The following is an 8,059-nucleotide window of genomic DNA, read 5'->3' on the forward strand; positions in this document are numbered from 1 at the left end:
TAAACTTTCCAACATTCTTTCATGTATATCAATCGAAATCAAAATTTCCATCATAGTAAAGTCTGGTGACCAAGGTTTTTATTCATGAAACAACATATGTGTTCCTATATTAGCATAAAAGTGTTTGCAAACTCACTTTGACATAAATTCAAACATGAATTCTAGTTCTCCTACGTACTTCAAGTTCACATCAAGGAAACCTTTAGTTTTACAGAGCATCTACATATTAGCAGTAGAAAAAAGTTATTCCATGTTAGCTTATTATAATAAAGGAAATAACCATACTATTAAAGAGATAGGTTCATGTATACTCTACATCTATTGTGTGGATGTAGGGACCAATCAAAATTTAGCAAAAAATAAATAACGAATTAAATTAATAAGGGTATTTTTGGGGTTTCCCATTTACAATTAATGATATAATTTAATTGAATCCTTGCAATTAAGGAAAGAAAATAAAGACCTAATTTATCTCTTATAAATGTTTGTATTCTGATCCTTTCGTTCTCAACAACAGAAATTAACAACCCTCATAATTTTCATTAACCCTACTCATCCACGATTAAAGAACACAACCACCAACGATCGAAGAAGACAGGAGGGTCGGAGATGGACCCCTTTTCCAACTAACACCATCATCGCCACCATCTCCACCCAACATCGAGAAAGGATTCAACGATATTTAAAAATATATAATTGTTCCACCAATCTAGGTTTAACTCCTCTCTCTGTTTAAATTTCATCTCATTCCAATTTCAAACTAAGTTTGGATCTTGACTGAACACTACATTTGATTCCCCTCATCTCACTGCCACATTCAGACAAATATACAGCCATTAACGTCGTCTACTTATTCATCCGCAAATTTCGATTTAAGACGTTCGATTTTTGTTTTTTTACCGAGAGACACACACACCCACGTGCAAATAGGGCTCAAATAAAGAAATAAGGGGAAGAAGGACATGTGATTGAGTTTAGAAGTATGGGAGGGGATGCTATTAACCCACTACAATTTGATTTCAAATAAGCCCAAAAAGATTAACTCATCCTTTTTAGTCAGAGTAGTCAACGGGTTTGACCAGGTAAGCTACCAAACATTAAATTCACAAAATTCACAACAATGACTTAATCTTGATGTTAATTGTTTGTGATATGGTGTGGTCTGTAACGTCTGAAAAACTACAAATAGATTTTTCATTTTCTTAATTTTAAAATATAATAACCAATTGAAACTTTGCTTTAGAAACCATTGAGTAACATTTGTTTGTTTGAAACCATACATTATCATAGTTAAGCTTGGAAAACCGTGGAAACGAATATCTTCGATGCATGTGTAAATTCCCACCGACCTCTTCTCATGAACGACCTGCAAAATGTTTAATCCACAATTGTAAGCATAAAGCTTAGTGAGTTTCCCAGTATACCATATATTCCGCCATACATACAATGCATCCACACAAGATATTGGCTCTAGCGTCGCGCAACAAAATCTCCTATCCATAATAACATACGTAACAGTCATATAAGAAATAATGGGTCTGGTCCAATCCTGGGTGAATGATATGGGTCAAATCATAGTTTCGCATATTGGCATGGGCTACCCTCATGGCCTTTCCTAGCAATGACACGGGCTACCCCCATGGTTTTACAAGAAAGTGTCATGGGCTACCCCCATGGTCTTTCTCTACAATGTCATGGGCTACTCATATGGTCTTACAAGCAAGTTCTATGGGCTACCCCCATGGTTTTTCCATGAAATGCCATGGGCTACCCCCATGGTCTTACAAGTAAGTGTCACGGACGGCCCCCATGGTCTTCCCCTGTAATACACAAAGTCCTATGTAGTCAGGGATTAGATAGACAGACGAACAAACGATCCACCTAAAAGAGAACAATTAGACAAGAACATCACAATCAGGCATTAGACCAATAGTTCTTAGGTTATCCAACTTACACTACATAGAACCCAAGAAACCACTACTACATAACCATATAGCATAAAATCATAACAGATACTAGCATATCCATACCCTCAAAAACTAGCCTTACCTAGTTACCCTAGTATTGACCACTTCTCAATTAAGTTCTTCGTTGTTCATTCGTACATAATCTTGATAACTGGCCTACCCCAGTTAACCTATCCAACATAGCTCCTAGAAGTATCATACGATTAACAGTCAAGACCCTACCAATCTAGCATACCAAGACACCAAATGTCCTAAACTGCACACACATAACATGTAGTTATCCTAGCCAACTAGCATACTTGTACTCTAACAGTACCTCTATCCTACCATGCAAAGGATATACAATGGGATATGTGGCATAGTGAGAAGGTCACCTGAATCATAGAACCGGAGAATCACATCAACACACTAATTCCTCAATCAGCAACCCAAATCCTTCAAGTTTGACCCTAAGGCAAACTGTGTTGAATCTATATGCCCAATAATCATTATTGAGTGGCATTCCTAATAAATGTGATCATATAGGGTCACACCTTTATCAAGTTAGCACATTTTGTATATTTATTATTAATATTATTATTAATAAATAATATCAATTATTTATTTAATTGGGGAATAATTATTGTTTTGTGAAAATAATAATTATAAGAGAATATAACTAGTTATTATTTCTTACGGTATGAATTAATAAGTGATGCACAATCTTATAGACTAGTTGGATTCTTTTATCGTTTAACTAAAGGCAAACTTTATATTTTAGAAAATTTGAGTTTATAAAAATCAAAGAATCTTTTCTTCTTTCAAGAGGTATGGCCGAAATTTTAAAGAGACATGGAGGTTGCTTGTCAACCTCTATGATTTGTCTCCCCGTGATTATAAAGGATACGAATGCTTTAGATTATTTTAATCTAAACCCCTTACCTTGCATGGGATATAAAAGGAGACTCTTTGCATGAAAAACTAGTTAGTTTTTTGGTCTCTTTTCTTATTCTCTTTCTCTTTAAAATCATAAGTATGAAGAGCTCCGTCTCTTTTGAAGTTTGGTGCTTTACTTTGGTGATGAAAGCCTTCTTGAGTTGTCTTTTTTAGTGCTTATTTGAGTTAAGCACTTAAAGGCTTAAGACACTTAAGAATACAATAAGGAACTAGCATTCCAAGTGCCTTACTCTTGATGGTGGATATATATAGAGAAATTCTACTCTGGATTTTTGTTATCTTCATCAACACCCCAAAACCAAATGGGTTCAAATGCTTTAAAGGTTGTCATTCTAAAACCCTATGTGGTTGTTTTTTATTTCATTCTAACCTCTATAAATGGATCCTTGATGGTTTGGTTTTGTTATAAACTAAAAATAAACTTGTTATTTTTATAATTCTTCCGTTACGGTTTTTATGAAAAACAAACTTATATTTTGTATCAAAACCCATCAAACTGTTCAAAAGTCAATGGTCAACCCAGTCAAATTCAACACCACGTCGTAGGCCCTCCTTGGTCACATCGTGGAAATGTCAAGACAATCAGTCAACATGTAGGACATTTCCATGTTGTAGGCCCTCCTTGTCCATGTCGTGGCAATGCCAAGAAAAAACAGTCGTGATTCTAAACATCACCACGTCATGGCTATCCATTGGTCACGTCGTGGCCACTAGCAGAATACCATTTCTCTGATTAAGAGCTTAATCCTTACAGATCAAGGCTCCTACTTCCAGATCTACTTCTTCTCAATGACTTAATGGATAAAGTTTCCAACTTTATCCATTAGGACTCCACTCCAAGGCAAGATTTTAAACCCTAAGTCCATTCAGATCTTAATATGACCAAAACCTAAACATGGGACCAATAACACTCAAGTTAAAACCTCTATTTCTCCATTAATAGAAGTTCATGACTGCAAGAATCCAATAATAAGCTCTGGAGTTTCCCAAACTCGAAGAGATTCCAAGAAGGGACCAAAACCACTCATTTGGGACCTTAAACATGAATCTTGAAAGAACAAGGTCAAGGTGCAAACTTTTTACCTCCAAAGGTCCGAAACTTGAAGAAGATTATGGATCTAGTCTTGCTATATGCTTCCTTGCATCGAGAAGGAGTTCTTTTCTTCACAAACTTCATTAAGACAAGAGGAACCACTTCAAAATCAAGCCACCAAGCTCATAACCATGGAAGAGGGGCTAGGGTTTGTTTTGGGAAGATGGAGAGTGAACAGGATGCCTCAAAGTGGTAGTTAAGGTGCTTAAATATGGGAGAAACCCTAAAAATCCATGGGCTTGATTTGCAACACTCGCCACGTCGTGGCCATTCGCTTGCCACGTCGTGACGCTTACCCAAAACATGTGTTCCATAACATCCATGCCTCAACGTTACACTTTATGCGTCCTATCGTGACATATGTTTTTCCTCAAACACCATTCCTTAGACTCCTTTATATCATCCACTGATCCATTCTGGGAAACGTGTGCTACATGGTCATAGAAGATATATCACGTGAAGCTCCCAAGACCACCTAATATTGGAGAAAAATTTGACTATGATGTTCAAATTAGATTATAGAAGAAATTGATTATGCTGTTAATTGTTTTTGATGTGGTGTTCATATTTGATTATAGAAAAAAATTGTGTGTTTCTACATATTTTTTAGTTAGTTTTTTTAATCGAACCATCATTTTTATTCCTGTGTTCTTGTTCGAAAAAGTAAGCAAACGATTCTTATATTTGTTGTTCATGTAGTTGATATTTTAATATATATATATATATATATATATATATATATATATATATATATATATATATATATATATATATTAATACATTTTAAGTATTATTTTGGTTAATTGCAAAGATATTTGATACTTATTGAATTAAATTACATTTTGCAGCCAAATATGACATTCTTGAAGAATAAGGACCACACGTGACATATATTGGAGCTTGGAAGGACTGGAGCTAAAACAGAATCCTAATGGAGTTTAAAAGAAGAAGATTCTGGCAAAAGACCGCTCACGATGTGAACATAACAATCTCATGACGTGGGGAGCGAGATTCTAGAAGATACGTACGCGGAAGCCAAATTCCTTGCCAGACATGGATTCTACTGAGCTCACGATGTAATATCTTAATTCTGATGACGTGAGCTACGATTTTATGAAAACTATAAATAGCCTTTGCACATTCGACTTTAGAGGTCGGATTGGAGATATTCTAGAGAGATAGTCGATTTTAGAGGCCAGAAACCTGTGAAATTCAACTATTTGAAGGAGATATCGTTTGAAATTGAAGATTTGAAGACTACACATCACATTCGGTTTGCATTGATTTAATCATGTTGAATACCTATGATTTTGTGTGCTTATTTTCTTCCATGATTAGCTAAATATTAGGCTTTCGTTTAGTGTAGATGAACCCTAATACTATATGCTAGTTTTCTATATTTGGAGTTAATGAAGTTGGTGTTATACATGTGTTTGATTATCATTACCTAGCATGTTAAAGTTTTCATCTTTGTTGCTTTAATTCAAGTTAGTTTTCATCTTTGTTGCTTTAATTCAAGTTAAGTGTAGTTTAGTGACCATTAACTTACATGAACTTGTTTACCTAATAGTTTAGTGACCATTAAATTTAGTGACCATTAAATTGCTAGAGATAGGATTAACCACATCTTAGATTAAGTAATAAAGGTAACAACTTTAGTTGTGTTGGAGAACATAATTTGATCATAATTGTATTTGATTAATTGTCTTGACCATAGATAATTATCTAGATATATCTTGCATAGTCCAATTGTCATTATTAATCAATTATGTGTTTGCTTGTGTATAACCATTACATAGTAGTACATGAATTGATAAAAATATTAGTAAATCGGAACAAGACTGCTAATTCATCTAAATTGGTAACTAACTGAATAAATCCATACTTAGAAACTACACATAGGAAAAGGGGGGATTCGACGTTAACGGAAGTAATTTCTAAATCTTGTTTACAATCGTTTTTAGTTGAGTGTTTAGTTTAAAGTTTATCTGAACTTGCAAAATCAAACAAAACCCCCTCTTTAGTTATAGTTTTTAGATTAATTTTTAGTAGTTAAATTATTAGCTAAATTTTGCACATCAAGTTTTTGGTGCCGCTGTAGGGGAACGGCTATTTCAGTTATTAGTTTAATTGCTTTAGGTTAATCGATCCTTTTTATGGTGTAAAACCTGCAAAATATTACTTTTTAGCATTAGTTAATTTCCCTGAAATATTGAACTCACGATGTGAGCTCTTAATTCTCACGATGTGAGCTCTAATAATCTCAGAATTTATTTCGTTTTTACGTTTTGTTTTTATCCTATTTGATTTACCACCTCATGGCAATAATTACCACGTCGTGGTAATCAAACAATAGGTTTTTATTCTATTTTAGTTCGTTTTTATGTTTTTGTTTTTGTTTTGTTTCGGTAGTATATGACCAACAAATCAAAGACACCATTGACACCACCATTTGATGATCCAGAGTCAGCATTTCAAAAAAAGAAGAATATACACGTTGGAAAATCAAGCAACAAGCCGGTAAACGAAAACACGTTTGAAAGTTTTGAGAAGACTCCTAACAAAAAGGAAGTTGGCTATGAGCCCAAAACAGAATCATACTAAATTAGCGAACCCGAAAACGAGCCCAAAAACAACATGGCGAACATTGCTGACATGACAATGGAGGCATACAAGAAGAGAATTCGTGAGGACACCGGTCCGGGCCTTGTGCAACCAGAAATTCCTGCTACCGCAAACTTCAAGCTCAAGGGGCACATCCTTTCCGCGCTAAAACATATTCCATTCTACGGAAAAGATCATGAGGATGTATACAAACACCTCAATGAAGTCAATGACATCGCCGATTGCTTTAATATTCCAAACATTCCACGAGAAACGATGTTGTTGAGAATCCTTCTGGTCACCTTCAAAGGAGCAGCTAAAGATTGGTTGAAGGCACTCCCATCCGATGCAATTACAACACGGGCACAAATGCGTGAAGAATTCCTCCAATAATTTTGCCCACCATCAAAGGTTTCTAAGCTTGAGAAAGCTATATCCAATTTCGAGCAATAAGCGGGGGAGTCATTGTATGAAGCATGGGAGAGATTTAAGGGATTGCTAAGAAATTGTCCCCAAAATGATCTTAATGAGCAACAAGAAGTGTCTATATTTTATGATGGGGTAAACGTAATGACAAGGCAACTCCTCGATTCTCAAGGTCCTCTCACGAAAAAGAATCCCGCTACAATCAAAGAACTAATTGAAGATTTTTCAAAGCATTCAAGAGAATACCACAACCCTTAACAAGACGGAGCAAAAGGAATCGGAAATGTTGCTTCGGAGGACATGGCGGCAGTTTTGGCAATGTTGAGTAACATGGATCGAAGAATGACGAAAATGGACCAATCCATACATGCAATACGTGTGGGTTGTGAAAATTACAATGGACCACATTTGACAAAGGATTGCCATTTGGACGAAAATAGGCATAGAAAAGCTCAAGTTTGCTACTTTAGTGGAGACCAATTTGATGAAGATTGGATAAAGCCTAAGAAAGAATGGTTGCCCTATGAGGAGTACAAAAAGCAAAAAGAAGAAAAATGTCGGCAAATTGGACGGTGCCTTTACCAAAAAGAACAACCACCATCCAAGAAGAAGTTGGACTTTGAGTTAATGATTAATAGGTTCATGGAGGCTTCTGAAAAATGACACGATGCAACTGATGTTACCATTAGAAATCAACAAGCTTCCATCAAAAATATTGAGACTCAACTCGAGAAATTGACCACACTAGTTCACGAACGATTACCACCTCAATTTCCCGATCAAAAGACGCAACCACATATCATGGCCATATCCACGGAAGAAGACACCATTTTTAAGTTGTTGGAGGCATTAGAAGAAGACACATAGCAGCTTGATCCACAGCCGAAACAGAAGAAAATAGAAGAAAAAAATGAAGTTGCTGATACCCAGTTCTCACGTCATGAGGATCAACCCCTCACGTCGTGGGCTTGGTCTGATAAAAAAATCTTCTTTTGTCAAGGCATATCAACCTCCATTACCATTTCCTTCTCGA

At 35.6% G+C, this 8,059-nt stretch overlaps 1 non-coding gene across 1 annotated transcript; it reads right to left on the reverse strand.

The window, feature by feature from the left end:
• Nucleotides 1-7,018: 7,018 nt before the first annotated feature.
• Nucleotides 7,019-7,124, reverse strand: LOC145110397 (small nucleolar RNA R71). Its single transcript, XR_013709776.1, has one exon. It is a non-coding gene; the product is annotated as a small nucleolar RNA R71 (small nucleolar RNA).
• Between the last annotated feature and the right edge of the window lie 935 nt (nucleotides 7,125-8,059).

The sequence above is a fragment of the Lactuca virosa genome, chromosome 4 (assembly GCF_052849685.1).
Source record: "Lactuca virosa cultivar CGN04683 chromosome 4, Lactuca_virosa_CGN04683_v6, whole genome shotgun sequence".
Lineage (NCBI taxonomy): Eukaryota > Viridiplantae > Streptophyta > Magnoliopsida > Asterales > Asteraceae > Lactuca > Lactuca virosa.